This window comes from Phyllobates terribilis, unplaced genomic scaffold (assembly GCF_046119375.1).
Source record: "Phyllobates terribilis strain yellow unplaced genomic scaffold, ASM4611937v1 Scaffold_3__8_contigs__length_932513732, whole genome shotgun sequence".
Classification (NCBI taxonomy): domain Eukaryota; kingdom Metazoa; phylum Chordata; class Amphibia; order Anura; family Dendrobatidae; genus Phyllobates; species Phyllobates terribilis.
Window position 1 is genome coordinate 317154528 of NW_027362763.1, and position 20938 is coordinate 317175465.

Below are 20938 nucleotides of genomic sequence, written 5' to 3' on the forward strand. Positions count from 1 at the left end.
TCTTCCGGCTTCCAGCGCAGTCTGCAAAGGCTTCCCGGGTGTTGCCATGACGACCCGATGTCGTCATGACAACATCCGGGTCACCAGAGAGCAGGAAGATTGCTTGGACATGCGCAGTGCATCTCCAAGCAATCTTCACACTGTGCACTTCTGACAGCCTTCATGGCATAGGGATGGTGCTCCATTCCTGTGCCATGCAGGCGATCAGAAAAAAAAAAGTGAAAGTCCCAGAGTGGGACAAAGTAATAAAGTGTATAAACTGTGTGAAAGTGGAAAAAAAAAAAAAAAAAAAATGTGCAAAAATATTATAAAAAAATAAAAAAAATAATACACCAAAAATAAAAATATAATGTACCCATCAATAAATATTATTATAAAAAAAATTAAAAAAAAACAATAAAAGTACACATATTTGGTATCGCCGCGTCCGGAACAACCTGACCTATAAAACTGTCCCACTAGTTAACCCCTTCAGTGAACACGGTAAAAAAAAAAAAAAAAAAACCAAGCAAAAAACAATGCTTTATCACCATACCGCCAAACAAAAAGTGGAATAACACGCGATCAAAAAGACGCATATAAATAAAAATGATACCGCTGAAAACGTCATCTCGTCCCGCAAAAAACAAGCCGCCATATAGCTCCATCAGCCGAAAAATAAAAAAGTTATAGCTCTCAGAATAAAGCGATACTAAAAAATATTTTTTTCTATAAAATAGCTTTTATTGTGTATAAGCGCCAAAACATAGAAAAATTATACAAATGTGGTACCGCTGTAAACGTACTGACCCGAAGAGTAAAGCTGCCTCATCAATTTTACCACACGCGGAACAGAATAAAAAAAAAAAAAAAAAAACAATTCCTGAATTGTTGGTTTTTGTTTATTCTGCCTCCCAAAAATCGGAATAGAAAGCGATCAAAAAATGTCACGTGCCTGAAAATGGCACCAATAACAACGTCAAGTCATCCCGCAAAAAACGAGCCGTCACATGACTGTCTGCCAAAATTTGGAAAAATTATAGCTCTCAAAATATGGCGATGCAAAAACTAGATTTTGCAAAAAATGCGTCTTTTAGTGTGTGACAGCTGTCAGTCATAAAAACCCCATATGATTCTGGCATTGCTGTAATCACACCGACCCGAAGAATAAAGTCGTCTAATCACTTATACCGCACAAGGAACGACGTCAAAAATAAACTCTTGAGTTAGGATTGGGCTAGGGTTAGGGCTGGGTTTGGGGCTAGGGTTGTGCTGGGGCTAGGGTTGTGCTGGGGCTAGGGTTGTGCTGGGGCTAGGGTTGTGCTGGGGCTAGGGTTGTGCTAGGGTTAGGGCTGGGGTTGGGATTTTTTTCAAAAGTAAGAAAAAAAGATGACGATATGGCGACTAGTGTTGAGAGCAAGTGCTCGCTACTTGAGTTTGCATCGGGTGCTCTGGTATGCATTTAGTATCGTGGGTATTTGAGTGACATGCTCGAGTCTCTGCCCCATATGCTTCGCGGCCAAAAAACTTTACGGGGATTGCCTGCCATGCACGAGCGATCCCCGCATGTTTTTTTTTGGGTGTCTAATAACCGTGAAACATGCGGAGCAGGGACTCGAGCATGTCACTCGAGCACACGCTGTACATGGTGCATACCTGAGTACCCGATGCAAACTCAAGTAGCGAGCACTTGCGCTCAAGAATAATGAAAACTTATTCAATATGATGACCTAATGTAAACAAATAATGTGCCGTACCTCTGGGTTCAAAATGTTCACTATACACCTTAATAAAATCTTTGAGGGGTATAGTTTCCAAAATGGGGACACTTGTGGGGGAGCTCCACTGTTTAGGCACATCACGGGCTCTCCAAACGCGACATGGTGTCCGCTAACAAATTGAATGGAAAATCGGCTCAAATTGTTAGCGGACACCACATTGCGTTTGGAGAGCCCCTCTGTGCCCAAACTTTGGAGCTCCCCCACAAGTGACCCCATTTTGGAAACTAGACCCCCCAAGGCACCTTTCTAGATGCATAGTGAGCACTTGGAACCCCCAGGTGCTTCACAAATTGATTCGTAAAAATGAAAAAGTGAAAAAAAAAACACTTTTTCATTTTTATGAATCAATTTGTGAAGCACCTGGGGTTCCAAGTGCTCACTATGAATCTAGATAGGTGCCTTGGGGGGTCTAGTTTCCAAAATGGGGTCACTTGTGGGGGAGCTCCAATGTTTGGGCACACAGGGACTCTCCAAATGCAACATGATATCCGCTAACAAATTGTCGGCTCAAATTGTTAGCGGATATCATGTTGCATTTGGAGAGTCCCTGTGTGCCCAAACATTGGAGCTCCTCCACAAGTGACCCCATTTTGGAAACTAGACCCCCCAAGGCACCTATCTAGATGCATAGTGAGCACTTGGAACCCCTAGGTGCTTCACAAATTAATTCGTAAAAATGAAAAAGTGTTTTTTTTTTCACTTTTTCATTATTACGAATCAATTTGTGAAGCACCTGGGGGTTCCAAGTGCTCACTATGCATCTAGAAAGGTGCCTTGGGGGGTCTAGTTTCCAAAATGGGGTCACTTGTGGGGGAGCTCCAAAGTTTGGGCACAGAGGGGCTCTCCAAACGCAATGTGGCGTCCGCTAACAATTTGAGCCGATTTTCCATTCAATTTGTTAGCGTATACCATGTTGCATTTAGAGAGTCCCTGTGTGGCCAAACATTGGAGCTCCCCCACAAGTGACCCCATTTTGGAAACTAGACCCCCCAAGGCACCTATCTAGATGCATAGTGAGCACTTGGAACCCCTAGGTGCTTCACAAATTAATTCGTAAAAATGAAAAAGTGTTTTTTTTTTCACTTTTTCATTATTACGAATCAATTTGTGAAGCACCTGGGGGTTCCAAGTGCTCACTATGCATCTAGAAAGGTGCCTTGGGGGGTCTAGTTTCCAAAATGGGGTCACTTGTGGGGGAGCTCCAAAGTTTGGGCACAGAGGGGCTCTCCAAACGCAATGTGGCGTCCGCTAACAATTTGAGCCGATTTTCCATTCAATTTGTTAGCGGATACCATGTTGCATTTAGAGAGTCCCTGTGTGCCCAAACATTGGAGCTCCCCCACAAGTGACCCCATTTTGGAAACTAGACCCCCCAAGGCACCTATCTAGATGCATAGTGAGCACTTGGAACCCCTAGGTGCTTCACAAATTGATTCGTAAAAATGAAAAAGTGTTTTTTTTTTCACTTTTTCATTATTACGAATCAATTTGTGAAGCACCTGGGGGTTCCAAGTGCTCACTATGCATCTAGAAAGGTGCCTTGGGGGGTCTAGTTTCCAAAATGGGGTCACTTGTGGGGGAGCTCCAAAGTTTGGGCACAGAGAAGCTCTCCAAACGCAATGTGGTGTCCGCTAACAATTTGAGCCGATTTTCCATTCAATTTGTTAGCGGATACCATGTTGCATTTAGAGAGTCCCTGTGTGCCCAAACATTGGAGCTCTCCCACAAGTGACCCCATTTTGGAAACTAGACCCCCCAAGGCACCTATCTAGATGCATAGTGAGCAGTTGGAACCCCCAGGTGCTTCATAAATTGATTCATAAAAATGAAAAAGTGTTTTTTTTTTCACTTTTTCATTGTTACGAATCAATTTGTGAAGCACCTGGGGGTTCCAAGTGCTCACTATGCATCTAGATAGGTGCCTTGGGGGGTCTAGTTTCCAAAATGGGGTCACTTGTGGGGGAGCTCCAATGTTTGGGCACACAGCAGCTCTCCAAACGCAACATGGTGTCGCTAACAATTTGAGCCAATTTTGCGTTAAATTTGTTAGCGGACACCATGTTGCATTTAGAGAGCCGCTGTGTGCCCAAATATTGGAGCTCCCCCACAAGTGACCCCATTTTGGAAACTAGACCACCCAAGGCACCTATCTAGATGCATAGTGAGCACTTGGAACCCTCAGGTGCTTCACAAATTGATTCATACAAATGAAAAAGTGGTTTTTTTTTCACTTTTTCATTGTTACGAATCAATTTGTGAAGCACCTGGGGGTTCCAAGTGCTCACTATGCATCTAGATAGGTGCCTTGGGGGGTCTAGTTTCCAAAATGGGGTCACTTGTGGGGGAGCTCCAATGTTTGGGCACACAGGGACTCTCTAAATGCAACATGGTGTCCTCTAACAAATTTAACGGAAAATCGGCTCAAATTGTTAGCGACACCATGTTGCGTTTGGAGAGCCGCTGTGTGCCCAAACATTGGAGCTCCCCCACAAGTGACCCCATTTTGGAAACTAGACCCCCCAAGGCACCTATCTAGATGCATTGTGAGCACTTGGAACACTCAGGTGCTTCACAAATTGATTCATAAAAATGAAAAAGTGTTTTTTTTTTCACTTTTTCATTGTTACGAATCAATTTGTGAAGCACCTGGGGGTTCCAAGTGCTCACTATGCATCTAGATAGGTGCCTTGGGGGGTCTAGTTTCCAAAATGGGGTCACTTGTGGGGGAGCTCCAATGTTTGGGCACACAGCAGCTCTCCAAACGCAACATGGTGTCGCTAACAATTTGAGCCAATTTTGCGTTAAATTTGTTAGCGGACACCATGTTGCATTTAGAGAGCCGCTGTGTGCCCAAATATTGGAGCTCCCCCACAAGTGACCCCATTTTGGAAACTAGACCACCCAAGGCACCTATCTAGATGCATAGTGAGCACTTGGAACCCTCAGGTGCTTCACAAATTGATTCATACAAATGAAAAAGTGTTTTTTTTTTCACTTTTTCATTGTTACGAATCAATTTGTGAAGCACCTGGGGGTTCCAAGTGCTCACTATGCATCTAGATAGGTGCCTTGGGGGGTCTAGTTTCCAAAATGGGGTCACTTGTGGGGGAGCTCCAATGTTTGGGCACTCAGGGACTCTCTAAATGCAACATGGTGTCCTCTAACAAATTTAACGGAAAATCGGCTCAAATTGTTAGCGACACCATGTTGCGTTTGGAGAGCCGCTGTGTGCCCAAACATTGGAGCTCCCCCACAAGTGACCCCATTTTGGAAACTAGACCCCCCAAGGCACCTATCTAGATGCATTGTGAGCACTTGGAACACTCAGGTGCTTCACAAATTGATTCATAAAAATGAAAAAGTGTTTTTTTTTTTCACTTTTTCATTGTTACGAATCAATTTGTGAAGCACCTGGGGGTTCCAAGTGCTCACTATGCATCTAGAAAGGTGCCTTGGGGGGTCTAGTTTCCAAAATGGGGTCACTTGTGGGGGAGCTCCAAAGTTTGGGCACACATGGGCTCTCCAAACACAACATGGCGTCCGCTAATTATTCAAGCAAATTTTACAATCAAAAAGTCAAATAGCGCTCCTTCCCTTCCGAGCCCTGCCGTGCGCCCAAACAGTATTTTTTCCCCAAATATTGGGTATCTGCGTGCCCAGGGGAAATTGCACAACAAATTTTGGGGTCCATTTTTTCTTGTTACCCCTGTGAAAATAAAAAAAATTGGGTCTAAATTAACATTTTTGTGAAAAAAGTTAAATGTTCATTTTTTTCTTCCACATTCAAAAAATTCCTGTGAAGCACCTGAAGGGTTAATAAAGTTCTTGAATGTGGTTTTGAGCACCTTGAGGGGTGCAGTTTTTAGAATGGTGTCACTTTTGGGTATTTTCTGTCATAAAGACCTCTCAAAGTGACTTCAAATGTGATGTGGTCCCTAAAAAAATGGTTTTGTAAATTTTGTTGGAAAAATGAGAAATCGCTGGTCAACTTTTAACCCTTATAGCTCCCTAACAAAAAAAAATTTTGGTTCCAAAATTGTGCTGATGTAAAGTAGACATGTGGGAAATGTTATTTATTAACTCTTTTGTGTGACATATCGCTCTGATTTCAGGGCTTAAAAATTCAAATTTTGAAAATTGCAAAATTTTCAAAATTTTCGCCAAATTTCCGTTTTTTTCACAAATAAACGCAAGTGATATCGAAGAAATTTTTCCACAATCATGAAGTACAATATGTCACGAAAAAACAATCTCAGAATCAGGGGGATCCGTTGAAGCGTTCGAGAGTAATTACCTCATAAAGTGACAGTGGTCAGAATTGTAAAAATTGGCCCGGTCATTAACGTGCAAACCACCCGCGGGGCTTAAGGGGTTAATGACCACAATGCTGCTGCTTTTGTCTGTATGCTGCACAGGGGTGACACCTAAGAGAAAGATCACAGCTGCTATTCTTCACCCACTGGATTGAAGACAATTTGAAATGAGAGAAAAGTTGGTGAATTATGCATGACAAGTTAGAAGATGACCAAAATTAGTTTTAAAGGGAACCTGTCATGTGCAAAAAATCTTATTAGCCTGCAGATATGGGTTAATCTGCAGGTTAATGGCTCTCTGAAGCTGCCCGCCATCTGCACTGAGAGTCCCATTGTCAGGAGGAAATTAGAGCCGGGGCATGGTTGCAACGGCCGCTCACTATGCTTTGAGCGGTAATTGAAGTCTCACCCCTATGACAGAAAGCCCGAGGCTGCCAGAAGGTAAAGTTCATTTCCTCCTGGCAGCAGGGCTCTCAGTGCGGGTGCTGGGTAGCTTCAGAACGCTAATTACTTGCCGATTAACCCCATATCTGCAGGTTAATAGCGTTTTCTTTACATGACTGGTTCCCTTTAATCTTCATTTGCACACCCATGCCATAGCATTTTCAAAAGTACCTTAAAAGACAGGTACACAGACGAGCACTTTTGAAAGAGGTCTAATATGTGAAAAATTGGTGCCGTCAACTTGGACTTCATTGACTATTCCAACTGTCCCATTCCATGATATGGATGTCAGCAACTAAGTACTGCACATGCCCTGCATCTTTGAGCTGTACATCCAGAAGACAATGTTGCTCAGTGCAAGGAGAGTACTGCACATACTCTGCCACTAGGTGTCACCCCTAAATGACTGCTGGAGCGGTCAAGTAAGAATAATGGAGATGGCATGGGGGGAAGAGTTTACCTAAGAGTGCTTGAGCATTCATTGGGCTCAACACCATCCACTGGCCCCTTGCAACTTGATTTTATGAAACAAAATAGTAGGATTTTTTGCTTATTTAATCTCTTGCTTGCTCTCAAATACCACAAATGTATATGCTATTGGTTTAAAGGGAATCCGTCACCAGATTTTTGGCCACCTAATCATCTGAGAGCAGTATAATGTAGAGACAGAGACCATAATTCCAACATCCCTACAAAGCGAACGCACTTTGGATTCTCTTGTTCATTTTTGGGTAGAAAATTCACCACAGATTTCAGTTTCAGCACCTTTAAGAATGATTAAATCTTGTCCACATCGTAAATTGACATGCTCTGCAATGAAAAGGGTACAGTTTGTGGTAAATCCATAGCATTTTCATATTAAAATCTGCAGAAAAACTTACATGATTTTTGCCTCTGCAAAGTTTACTGTTGCATCGGTCGTCTGGGAGCAAATCTTAAAGGGGTTTGCCACTAAAACAACTATTTACTATCATATATGTAGAAAACAGAATATCACACTCTACTAAACCTTAATTTTTGTTTGTATATAACTCTTGTTTGTGTCGTGTTCCTCTTTCCATATCAGCTGTTCTTTCGGCTTTACATTCTGAATTGTGAGTGGGTTGTGTGCTGAGCCATGTAGCATTACATCTCTCGAACTTGCACAGTGCTTAGTCTGGATGAACATGTTAATGTTTGGCTTATATTGGTGCTTGTATATGATGAAGTTATGCTGATAGTTCTGGGACTAAAACCTGGGATTGTGTTTGGAAAGTGCACATCTGACCTCCGTAGTAGGTTCCAGAATGTGGATGTAACTAGGGGCAAATAAATCAAAAGCAAATGAGGCACAGGTGATAAGTTAATTTATGTCTCAAACCCAATATATTCAGAAATACTTGCATGTTCTATATTATGTTACTTGTATTATAAATTTAACGTAATTGTAAAACTCCTTCAAAGCGTATGTTCACTTAATTTGTCTCGCGACTTTTTTTTTTCAATAACGAACCTCTCCCTAAGTAAGTGACTCTACAGGGAACTGTAGGACTACATGCCAGTAAATCGTACACAATTGACCCGATTCATCAAAGCTTTTAGTTCTCAAAAGTAGCATAAAAGTTTTGAAAGGTTGTAATTTTTTGTGTAACATGAAGTTGTGCAAAAAATCTGCGACTTTTAGCAGTTTCATTCCACTTTTGATCAGCTCCGCAGAAATGGGCAGAGCTGGGTAGGAGCTGGAATGACATGTGGTCACTCCCACCCTTTATGAAAAATGGTGGCGTTTTTTACTCCAGAAATACTACTCCAGTCCTCGACTAGAGTAACCTTTCAGGTGCAGTGCACGCACCTCAAAAGGGACACCAAATTCAATAAGTGGTGTGTCCCTGTTAAGTTTTCGACACCCCTTCTACTCCATCAAGACGTTGAATCGGCTCGATAGTATATAAGGATGGGTTTGGCTGTTTTGTTGACCAATACAAAATTGTTTCATGTATCTGAACATGTGCATTAAGTATGCTTTGTTTAACCAAAACCGTGTTGCCTATGCTTTAATTCCACTTAAACCCTATTCTCAATTCCAAATTTTGCATGCATGATCTATTTTTTTTATAAGGTAGAACATGTATCTATTAGTGTTTTTATAAATTTGCCTATTTAGGTTAATAGGTCTGAAAAAAATGGACAGCACATGAAAACAACAAATGTATGGTATATATTTGGTGTTGTGATACCAGCGATCTGTAATAGAAAAATATACCCTTATTTATCCAGCTCAGAGAAAGCCGTAAAAAAAATAAATACCAGAATTGCTATTTTTGTTATTGCCTCACAAAAACTGAAATAAAGTGATCAAAAAGTTACATGTACACAAAATGGTACAAATGAAAAACATGGCCTGTTATGCAAAAAAAAGCCCTGTGAATAGAACAATGAAAGGTCTAAATCAGGGGTCTCAAACTCAGCTGGGCATATGGGCCACACACAGAAAAACATTAAATTTGAGGGGCTGCATTATTTGCATGACAAAGTGACATTTTTAGTGATACCATTTTATTTTCTATACACATTTTGAACTGGTCCTCATCTTGCAGACATGGTCTCCCATCCAGGTCCCCCATATTGCAGACATGGTCTCCCATCCAGGTCCCCCATATTGTAGACATGGTCTCCCATCCAGGTCCCCCATATTGTAGACATGGTCTCCCATCCAGGTCCCCCATATTGCTGACATGGTCTCCCATCCAGGTCCCCCATATTGCAGACATGGTCTCCCCTCCAGGTCCCCCATATTGCTGACATGGTCTCCCCTCCAGGTCCGCCATATTGCAGACATGGTCTCCCATCCAGGTCCCCCATATTGCGGACATGGTCTCCCATCCAGGTCCCCCATATTGCAGACATGGTCTCCCATCCATGCCCCCCATATTGCAGACATGGTCTCCCATCCAGGTCCCCCATATTGCTGACATGGTCTCCCATCCAGGTCCCCCATATTGCAGACATGGTCTCCCATCCAGGTCCCCCATATTTGCAGACATGGTCTCCCATCCAGGTCCCCCATATTGCATACATGGTCTCCCATCCAGGTCCCCCATATTGCAGACATGGACCCCCATATTGCAGACATGGTCCCCCATATTGCAGACATGGTCTCCCATCCAGGTCCCCCATATTGCTGACATGGTCTCCCATCCAGGTTCCCCATATTGCAGACATGGTCCCCAAATTGCAGACATGGTCCCCATATTGCAGACATGGTCCCCATATTGCAGACATGGTCTCCCATCCAGGTCCCCCATATTGCAGACATGTTCCCCCATCCTGGTCCTTAACTTGCAGACCTGTCCCCCATCCAGGTCCCCATGTTGCAGACATGTCCCCCATCCAGGTCCCCCACAATACTGCGCACAGGGTCCCCATCCCCCCAATACTGCGCACAGGGTCCCCATCCCCCCAATACTGCGCACAGGGTCCCCGTCCCCCCAATACTGCGCACAGGGTCCCCGTACCCCCATACTGCGCACAGGGTCCCCGTCCCCCCCCATACTGCGCACAGGGTCCCGGTCCCCCCATACTGCACTCAGGGTCCCCGTCCCCCCCATACTGCGCTCAGGGTCCCCATCCCCCCATACTGCGCTCAAGGTCCCCCCATACTGCGCTCAGGGTCCCCGTCCCCCCATACAGCGCTCAGGGTCCCTGTCCCCCCATACAGCGCTCAGGGTCCGCGTCCCCCATACTGCGCACAGGGTCCCCATCCCCCGATACTGCGCACAGTGCCCCCCCCCTATACTGAGCACATGTCCCCTGTGGTGTATTTCACATGACAGAGAAAAAAAAAAAGATTCTCACCTGTCCTCCTTTCCCTCGGTGTCCTTTCTGCTCCTGTGGCCCGCAGGCACAGACCCCATAACGATCGCGGCTCTCTCCAGCAGCCGCCGACATCAGCGCTGTAGTGCAGTGTATTGCCGCGCAGAGACCGGCTCTCTGCACAGCAATACCAGTGTCAGCCGCCGGCCTATCAGAGGCCAGCAGTTGACCTCTGCGCATGGCAGTGACGTCATACGCCGCTGCGCTGGGACGCAGATGTCAGCTGCTGGCCTCTGATAGGCCGGCGGCTGACACTGGTATTGCTGTGCAGAGAGCCGGTCTCTGCGCGGCAATACACTGCATTACAGCGCTGATGTCGGCGGCTGCTGGAGAGAGCCGCGATCGTTACGGAGTCTGTACCTGTGGGCCGCAAGAAGCAGCCGGAGGGGCCGCGTGTTTGAGACCCCTGGTCTAAATCCTTAAAATGTATTATTTTAAAGTAGTTTTTTTGTGTAAAACTAGTGAAACCTAATAAAATGTAATTTGATTATCATCATTAACATATTGACCCATAATATAAAGTATAGAATTATTTATCGTGCACAGCAAACACTGTATAAAAAGTGATTAAAAATGACATTTGTGAAAATTAAGCTTGGCCTGTAAAAAAACAAAACAAAACAAGCCCTCACTCAATAAAAAAAAGTGTTAATTGTTAAGTTATAGGTTTCAGACTATAGCATCCCAAAAAAAGATAGCTATAAGTTTTCTATGGTTATTATCGTATTGATCCACGGAATGCAGTTAACATGTCAATTATAATGATTGGTGAACAGTGTTTAAAAAAATAAATCAAAATCTAAAATTGCTGTTTTTCTTTTTTGTTCATTCAACCTCCAAAAAACTATAATAAAAAGTGATCAAAGCGTTGTACCACAAAATGGCTCCAATAAAATGAATTTTGAACCAGTGTCTTTATTGTACAAAGTAATAAAAAGTGAATAAAACTTTATGAATTTGGTATCTCCACAATCCTATTGACCAAAAGTATAAAGCTGTCACTTTATTTGGGCAGCACAGTTAATAGTGTAAAATGTATAGTAAATAGTAGGAAAATCAGCGGAAGATTGCTGTTTCTTTCTTTTTCTCTCCATGAAGAGTTAATAAAAGCTTCAGTTTAAACGTTTAAGGGGCTGTAAGACATAAGACCTGTGTATCAGGTGCATGTTCCCGATATTGTATGTAGGCGCCCTGTGGTTATCATTATTTCTGTGTGTATGGGGCATTATTGTTACCTGACTTTTAGCCTTGCCTTGGGAGTTGTCAAAGTGGTAAAATAAAATGTTCTCATAGCAACCGATTGGCTCACTGAAATTAAGTTATATGCTCCTTGTAGCTGCTTGTTTCCAGTACACAGTGAGTGCTCTGTAATCACTCCCCCTGCACTTTGACAGCCAGTTCTGCAGAGTGTGTGTGCAGAGCAGACTGTCAGTGTGCCATGGAGTGATGACAGTATACTTACTGTATAGTGAGCAGGACTGTAACATCTACCTGCATCACCACATTACTATGGAAACTGGCAGCTGCAAATATAACTTAATTTTTGTTTTATCTACAGAGCTAAGCCATATAGAATCACAATAGCTGCCGTCTTGTAACGCTGATGGAAACCTATGCTAGAATGCTAATAGGACAGGTGTCTGTGATCATGTGCAGTAGGAAGCTTGGCTACTGTTACCTGGAGATAACCTATACCACATACTGTCAAGCTACCACCAGCTTATAATAGCTGCTTAGTATTCAGAAAGACCATGGTGGACAGCAGTGTGAGCAGCCTCTTACCTCAGATCCCCTGGTATCCCCCTTATTAGATCAGAGGCCGGGTAGACAACAGTCTGAGCAGCCACTTCTTACCTGAAGACATCTGGTATCTCTGGTATCTCCAGAATTAGATCAGAGACTGGGTGGGCAGCATTGTGAGCTGTCTGTTCTTACCCCAGCACCTCTGGTATTTCCACTGTTAGATCTGAAAGACAGGGTGGACAGCAATGTGAATGACCTCTTTTTTATCTCTGCATCCCTGGTATTTCCAGTAATAGATTAGAGACAGGGTAGCTAGCAGTGTGAGCAGCCTCTTCTTACCTCTGCATCTCTGGTATCTCCAGTATTAGGTCAGAAATACATGGTGGACAGCCATGTGAATGGCCTCTTACCTCAGCACCTCTAGTATTTCCAGTGTTAGATCAGAAAGACATGATGGACAACTGTATGAGTAGCCTCATCTTACCTCAGCACCTTTTAGTATTTCTAGTATTGGGTCAGAAAGACGAGATGGACAGCCATGTGAGTGGCCTCTTCTTACCTCAGCAGCCCTAATATCTGCAGTATTATGTCAGAAAGACAGGATGAGCAGCAGTGTGAGCAGTCTCTTCTTTCCTTAGGACCAAGGTATCTCTAGTATTAGATCAGGAAGGCATTACCAGAAAACATTACGCAAAATGTTGCCTAATGAGGTTTATCTGATGACTTGCTATAAGCACTTATGCTCCATTTTTTATGTAACTTGCCTTATATAAATGTTGGATGAAACTGTCTTTCATTGATCTAATAAGTTTGAGATCCATATCTTTAGGATTTGTTCCTACCGAACGTCACACTTTGTTTTGCAAGTGTGAGGCATATTGTAAAAAGCCCCACAAATACTTATTTTTTTTAATAAAAGTAATAAAAATCAATACCACCAGGATCTAAACGTTCCATCATCCTGTTGGATCCTTTGATAATTGCAGTAATAGTTAGTAAATGACCTGTGCCTCATGCTGTATCACCATGCGTTGTGCACGTTCCATAGAAAGGCTTGAGCACCAGTCGGTGTCACTAGAGCTTCACGGTTCCCGGTGCTGACAGGTCACATGATCGGGCAGATGTTATTGGTAGACGCTTGCATGTAACTCATCGCCTCTCTGACTGAGCAATATCATCCCTCTTCACTTGTTTGGTTGTTCCAGTGCAGGCATTTTCCTCTTAACTTGTTCCTCTGCCTGGTCACTATGGTGATGCCCTATTTCTCATGTTCTCTATCTTATCCTGAGATTGATTTTGTAGACGTTATTTCTGAAAGTGACCGAGGCTTCGGGAAATAACAGTCCCCAGCATCTCAGGACTTAATATTTTCCATTTGTCATAAAGCAGGTTATCATTTCGATTTTAGCACCCGCTGTTGTATTCTTTCACAGGGGAGCCACTTGGGGGTACAGTACTGACAGTGACCAATGTGTCTTTTTCAGCTTTCTTCACCTTGTATGAAACTTGCTTCACCTACTAACCCAAGGCTTGACCCTCTTATAAATCATGAAAGCGCTAGTGGAGCTGTTGTGACGAGTACCCAGGATCTGTACCAAACCTTACAGCTAAGTAGGATACATGGAAAACAATCGTGTGACCTCTCATTTCTGGGAACAACTATTTTGTTCCCAGGAAATAGGTTAGTTGGCAGATAATCCAATATTCACAGCATCTATTACATCCAGATCTCTGCCTGAAAGAAAACCAAATTAATATTTCACACATTCGGTTATAGGATTAAGTGATGTTTGTATTTTAAGTTTATGGGGAAATTCTTTCTTTTTGTCATGCTGGGGTTAACTTCCCACTCCTTCTTATCCCTTTGACTGACAGGGATGTATCTTGTATGTAGTGCAGGGTGGCAACTCTGTAGCTAACTAAATGAGATACTTAGTCTTGGCTACTGATGGCCATATCTCAGCCTGGATCGCAGCTACACAAACTACTCAGGGTTCATTTTAAAGCTAAGATTTTAATGAAAAGATACTCCGCTTTAGGGCTCACTCACACTAGCGCATAACATGGCCGTTTGCTATCCGAGGCGATCCAATGCTATACTATGGGGCTATACAGATCTGCATGCTGCGAGTGCATCCGATAATTGGATGACGTGCACACATACAAGCCTATGGATGCATGTGAAACATCGGACTGCCCTCGGATGTCATCCCAGTGCAGTCCGATTACTGTGGACTCAGAGAATGGAGAAGATAAAGAAATTAAGTTCTCCGTACCTGTTCTCCAATTCTCTCATGCGAGAATCAGATCACATTAAGGTGACACTCGGATCACACTCTGAGTTTGATCCGAGTGACACTAGCATAATCGGCCTTATTCTCTCGCATGAGAATTTACTGCCGTGTGAGTGAGCCCTTAGGTTAAGTTCACTTGAGCGTATAAAAAAAAAATCTTAGGTTCATCCAGAAAAAATGGACAATGTTTCATCTATATTGTCATCCTTTTCACCTTCATATGGTATTTGTTTGTATACCTTCACAGTTAATACAATTTTACAAGACCAAATATCGCTTCTTATGTCAAAGAACTGCAATTTGTCTGTAAAAATCAAAATGGCTGATCTGTATGGGAACCGTTTTTTTTTTTTAGCATGCATAGACTTTAGTAGACTGACTAGTGTATACTGCAATTTTTTTCCGCAAATATGTTTTTTTTTTCACACAAAACGATCTTGTGAACAGCCCAATTTATTCACATTGCTGTCCATGTGAGGTCAGTTTTTTCATGGTCCGCACTCAAATCGAAAATACGGCAGTGTGAATGTCCCCTATAAAACGAGACCAGAATCTATTCAGTAGTTGTGACTTAGCCAAATATATCAGGGGTTAAACTGAGAGCTGCGTTAAATGTAGAGGGGCATCATGGGAAACGGAGACTGAATGAGTTCAAGAAGACTCGCACAGGAACGACTCCAGATCTCTCCGGCTTGGTCGTGACTAACGCTGTGTTCTGGTTCTAATTTTAAGGCCACGGCCCCACTATCAGTATTTGGTCAGTATTTTTTCTCAGGAGTGGGAGCCAAAACCAGGAGTGGGTGATAAATGCAGAATTGATGACTTGTTTCTATGTTCCCCATTTCCACAACAGTGTAATGGAGCAGCAGGAAGTTGCAAGTGAGCTGGCCAGCTGCAGGGACAGGAGAGAAATGATGTGTGTTTTATATATCATACCTGCAAAGAAAAAACAAAAAATGTTTAGACAGAATTAAAGAGGAAAAAAAAAATCATCATATTAAGAACAAAAGTCGCCTTTTTTGTGTGTTTTAAGTTCTTTATTAAGGCTATGTGTAGCTGTAGCTGGCATTTTTTTGTTCTTAACTGGGTTCCCTGTTGGTGGTACTGTCATTTTTCCAACAGCCCTGCCGCCAATGTTTTTTTTTCTATGGTTTAAACTACAGGGTGGGCCATTTATATGGATACACTTAAATGAAATGGGAATGGTTGGTGATTAGTGATGAACGAGTATGTTCGGTTAACCCTTTCGCCGAGTATACTCGGGCGAGCACCGAGTATTTATAGCGTGTTCGGGCTTTAAGTTTTCGTCGCTCCGTGAACATGATTTGCGACTGTTTGACAGATTTAATACATGTGAGGAATGCTGGAAAAACAGATGCTCATTGATTTTCATGCTCATTGATGACTTGCATGGACCTTTATAAACCACATCTGTGTAACTGAATTTTTTTCTATCTTGGAGGTAAAACTGAAAATAAAAGCCTAGTTCTCAGTCTGCAGATTCATTCTTTGAATGGACTTTAATTTTTTTTTCTCCAAAATGTGTCAAGTAGGAGATCTGTTGTAACATCTGAACCCATTGCTACTTGTATGTGACATTTTCACCAAATGGTGTTAAAAATGACAGATACTTTCTGAGAATTTAGTTCTGGCAGACAAACTTGTTTGGCGTTTTTATTTTTTGGATTTTATTTTAAGATGTATATGGTAGCAGTCCGTGTTAGACACGTGAAGGTAGAAAACAATTAGGATAGGAACTAATGGAAAAGTTTTACTGGTAAATGGAGTCAACTTGTTGACAGGTCAAATGTCAATCTTAGTGAGGGGAATGTACTTATGCACATAAATGCTAGCATACATTATAAATAATAATCCACTTTTATACAACGGGAATCAGAAATGGTTCCCCTGCCACAGGCGCTGAGATCACCACTTAGGGAATAACACTTATTACACTGTAGTGGGAGATTATAGGAATTGTTTTAAAGCTTTTTAGCAAATAAGACAATTTCTCAAAAGTGTGTTGTCGGAATTACGTCTAAGGGTGCAATCATATATATTGTATCTATTCCATTACTTGTTGTGTGAGCCAGATACAACTGATAAGCCTTTTGTTCTGTGTCCCTATCCATGACTACAGCCAAACATCAAAACAGTTCATACAGTGCTTCTTCATCTGATTGGGGAGTATTCCACGATTACAACTTTGGGAGCAGGTTGTCGTTTTCTTTCTGGTGTTTTAGTAGATTTCAGGAGGAAAAATGGAAGGCTTTACATATGTAAAAAAGCCTTAAAGGAGAACCTGTCTTGAGATTTCACAGCCCAGCATCTACCGCACGCTTTCCCTCTCCTCTGCATTCATTTGGAAAGCGCGCTTTGGATGGTGGGCTGTGACGTGCCTGATCCACAAGCTGCCTGTATCAGACACTTGTTGTGTGAGTTCAGCCATATATATTTACCTAGCGCTTCAGAAAAAACATAGTTTAATGGCCGCTGGGGACCGGGCTGCACATTAGACTAGTTGGGCAGCCTGGTCACTAGTGGCTTCACCCCGCCGGCTCGCTCTTGAGTGATAGATCTCTATTCAAGCTGGCATGGAGTGACCTGTCACTACAGGCGAGCGGGCAGGAGAAGCTGCCTGTGACTCGCCTGTCTGACTAGTCTCGCATGCGACTTAGTCCTGTAGCGTTTCAGAGGTAAACATGTATGGCTGAAATCATGCAGCCAGCATCTCATACATACATGCTGCCCGATACATGGACAGTATCAGCTGTCAGGTTCCCTTTTAGGCTATGTGCCGACGATGCAGAAATGCTGCATATTTTTTACGCTTCTCCCTGGCAGGAAAAACGCATGTGGTTTTTACATGCTTTTTTCCCGCCAGGTAGAAGCGTTTGTCAAGCGTTTTTGCATGCATTTCTGCATGCGGGTTATCAAGCGCTTTTCCAAGCGATTTTAGCATCACTTGGAAAAGTGCTTGACAACTTGTTCACACTATATAAATCCATGCAACCGGCATGGATTTATAGTAGTGTGACCAAGTTAGTTGAAAAAAAAGAATAAGAATGGTAAAAAATAAAAAAATAAAGTTTATACTCACCTTCCGATGTCTTCCCGGTGTTTTGTCTGCTCCCTCCGGTGTCTTGCAATGCTCGTGGTGGTGTGAAGGACCTGCGGTGACGTCATTGAGCCTTGTGATGGGTCACATGACTCAGTGACGTCATGGCAGGTCCTTCACAACAACGCAACCCATACAGCAGACCAGACGGAGGGGAGAAAACACCGGGAGGACATCGGAAGGTGAGTATAAACTTTATTTTACATTCTTTTTTTACAGTTTCTATGAGTCTGTGAGTCTCCTCTCCTCCAGACTTGGGTACCATCCTCACATAGAGACGCATAATATCCGCGTGTGCAAATGTACTGACACGGATATTATGCGTTTCAATGCAAGTCAATGGGCGATTACGCTGTGTGTCCGCAAAATTAATGGACATGCTGCGGATTTTTGAGCGCAGCATAAACGCTACGGAAAAATCCGCAGCATGGGCATTGACATTGCGGCTTGTCATTGGGGACCATGGGGGGCAGATTACCAAGCGTTTCCCAAGCGTTTATGCTGCGGAAATTCCGCAGCATAAACGCTTGTAAAACGCTACGTGGGCACTTAGCCTTAAGCTTCTTTCAAACAGTCCATGAAAAACATATCACACCCTGATAGCATCCAAGTATTGTTCCATTTTTTTCATGGATCCATAGACTTGCGTTGTCGAGTTTGATCTGACACAAGGATAAATATTTTGGACAAGTATCTGTGCTTTTTTACGGACCACTCAGTCCTTGGAAAAAAATGGACGTGAACTATCATAGGAATGAGTGTACTGTTTGTGAAAAATGTCTCTCGTATGTGAAAACCTGACGTCCAAATGAGTCCTAATTCACACACCTTTGATAGCTTCTATTTTTTTTTCCCTAGACCCGGGACAGTATGGTCTTGTTAATGTGTCCTATGACTGCTCAGACTAAGCTGCGGCATGTCATTGGTGGGCAGAGATTGCGTTTGAGTAGGTATTATACTTACTTTGTTTTGCAACTTGCATGCATACACCTGTCAGATTGGATTGGATGAGCTATGTGTTTTTTTGTTTAAAATATATACCGGTATATATTTTTTTTAGTATTTTTAGTATTTTTTTATTGCAAAATTTAGGTAAAATTGATGCCTTAAATCTGTATCGAAACATAGCCGAATTTATTCTTAGTTATGTTTTATTGACCAACTATATCAGAAAGACCAGAAAACACTACTTATAATGTAAACACCATGTATTGTATATGTGCACATGATGTTTTTAAGATGCTGGCTGACCCTCCGAGGTTTTCTTAGGCGAAGCAGCTTCAATAGTGGTCTTTTTCCTGAAGCGGCTTCACTGGCGATATTACCTTGGTCTTTGCACCATCTCTTCCTATAGTTTAAACTACAACAATAAGGATGAACACGTCACTTCTTTCAACTGCTTCATGGATTCCAATCATGAAGTGGTTAAATGAAGTGACATAAAACAGGACATGTGCACAGCAATGTCATTTTCCCAATGCTGTGCATTAAGTTTACTTTTTGCAACGGTTTTGTGGCTCTTTTTCAGATGGATTCCAGGCGGAGTCCACCTGAAAAAGATGTCGTGTACAGATACCCTAAAATTTAATATGATGATGATTACAGTTAACCCTTTCACACACATGGCGCGAAAAATAATTTATTTCTTGTCACTAAAGTTCCTTAAACAGCACTTGTGGACATACTTATACATTCTGGCCATTTCTAGGAGTACTGACACAATGAATCTCTGTGTAGAGGGGCTCAGGCATGCAAAGTGTGATCTGTCTCTACTCTTCTGTGTCTGTCACTAATTTGTATATGGGGACAGCAAGGTGCACATTGATCATGTTAATCTGTACCCCTGCAGTAAGAAGCAGCGCAGCCTCTGTATATGGATGATAATTCTCCTAGTACAGAGTTTTTTTATTTTAGTTAAGGAATGAAAGTAGATCAGGCAGGTTATAACAGGAAAAAATTAATGGCAAGATTAAAGGTGTTAAACTACTCCAGAGCCTGGTTCTTGTGATTGGTGGATGGCCAACCAAATTATCACTTATCCTGTGGGTCCAGGAATATTTGCTATTTTGTAACAGTGTCATCAGCTTTAATTTGAATGTTTCTACAAACATATTTTACTGGCCTTTTTTTTACACCGGTCGAAGCAGTTGCGAAATGCGTTGGGTGGATGGAGGGTAAACCCTTGTTGGAATACTTTCATAGGTGTCTATTGTATTTGCACTTTATTAGGCAAAAGATTTTTAGTCCACTGTGATTTTTACTCCTTACTCCCCTTTTTATCCTAATCTTGTATTTTTGTACAACCTATATTTATAGCACATGCTATTTTTACTTTGTCGTTGATTTATGACATCATTCTTTCCATATGAGAGACTTATTTCTTTAGTTTCTCTGGCTCACCCACCATTCTCATTCATTTGTCTGTGTATTCTGGCTTTTTATACATGTATTTATACATTTTATTGTGATGTTTTGTATTTTGCACATTTTTTCTTTAGATTTTTCTACATTATTTCTATGCATAAGGATAAACTTTATTTTTTCCTCTGGGCATTGCCCTTTGCTGGCCCCATATACAAAAAAAAAGTGCAAATAGATCATGTATTCTCTGCTAATCTGAGCCCCAGTGCTAAGAAGTAGCACAGCCTCGTATATGGATGATAATCCACCTTTTACATACAGAATTATTTATTTTTAGTGAAGGAATGAAAGTAGATCAGGCATGGTGTAACAGACATAAATTAATGGTAAGATTAAAGAAGTCAAACCACTCCAGAGACAGGTTCTTGTGATTGGTGGGAAGCTGTCACGCTTTCAACATGTCTATGGCCAAGGAACGCTGTGAGTGGCTGCTCAATCCCCCTGTGAGATCTGGAATGTGCTGCACTGTCGGTTTTGTGAGTGACAGTCCGGTCATTTAAACTGATCCTGGGGCGTGCTGGGTTGTTCACATTTTTATTGACAGCTCTGCTGCTCAATCTGGTCTAGTCTGCTTAATCATTTGCAAGGTATTCAGTTGGCCAGCTATTAGTAGTCAGTGTTATTTGTAGTTTTACTATAATTAGGTGTGATTGCTTAGCCCTGTGTCTCTTTCCTCTGACCTTGTTGCCGGACCTAGGATTTGCCGTGACTATTCTTGTAGATTTTTCCTCCTGCTCTTGACTCTCTCTGACTCCACGTGTCTGACCCTGGACTTGGCCTCTGACTATTAGTTTGTTTTACACCCTTGTAGTACCCTTCTGGCTTTTGACCCCGGACTGTTACCTGACTATGCTTTTGCCTTATTCCTCTGTACTATGAGCCCTCCTGATATCTGACCTCGGACCTCCTCACTACCGTGTTCCACGGTTTGTTCATCAGTAGTGACTCAGTGTCACAGGGGCCAACCAAATTATCACCTACCCTGTGGGTCCA

The 20938-nt window shown here is 42.4% G+C and overlaps 1 protein-coding gene across 3 annotated transcripts in view; it reads left to right on the forward strand.

Annotated features, from left to right (window-relative positions):
• Positions 1-20938, forward strand: part of XXYLT1 (xyloside xylosyltransferase 1) — a 353271-nt gene that overhangs the window by 34241 nt on the left and 298092 nt on the right. The gene's annotated exons all lie outside the window — the stretch shown is intronic.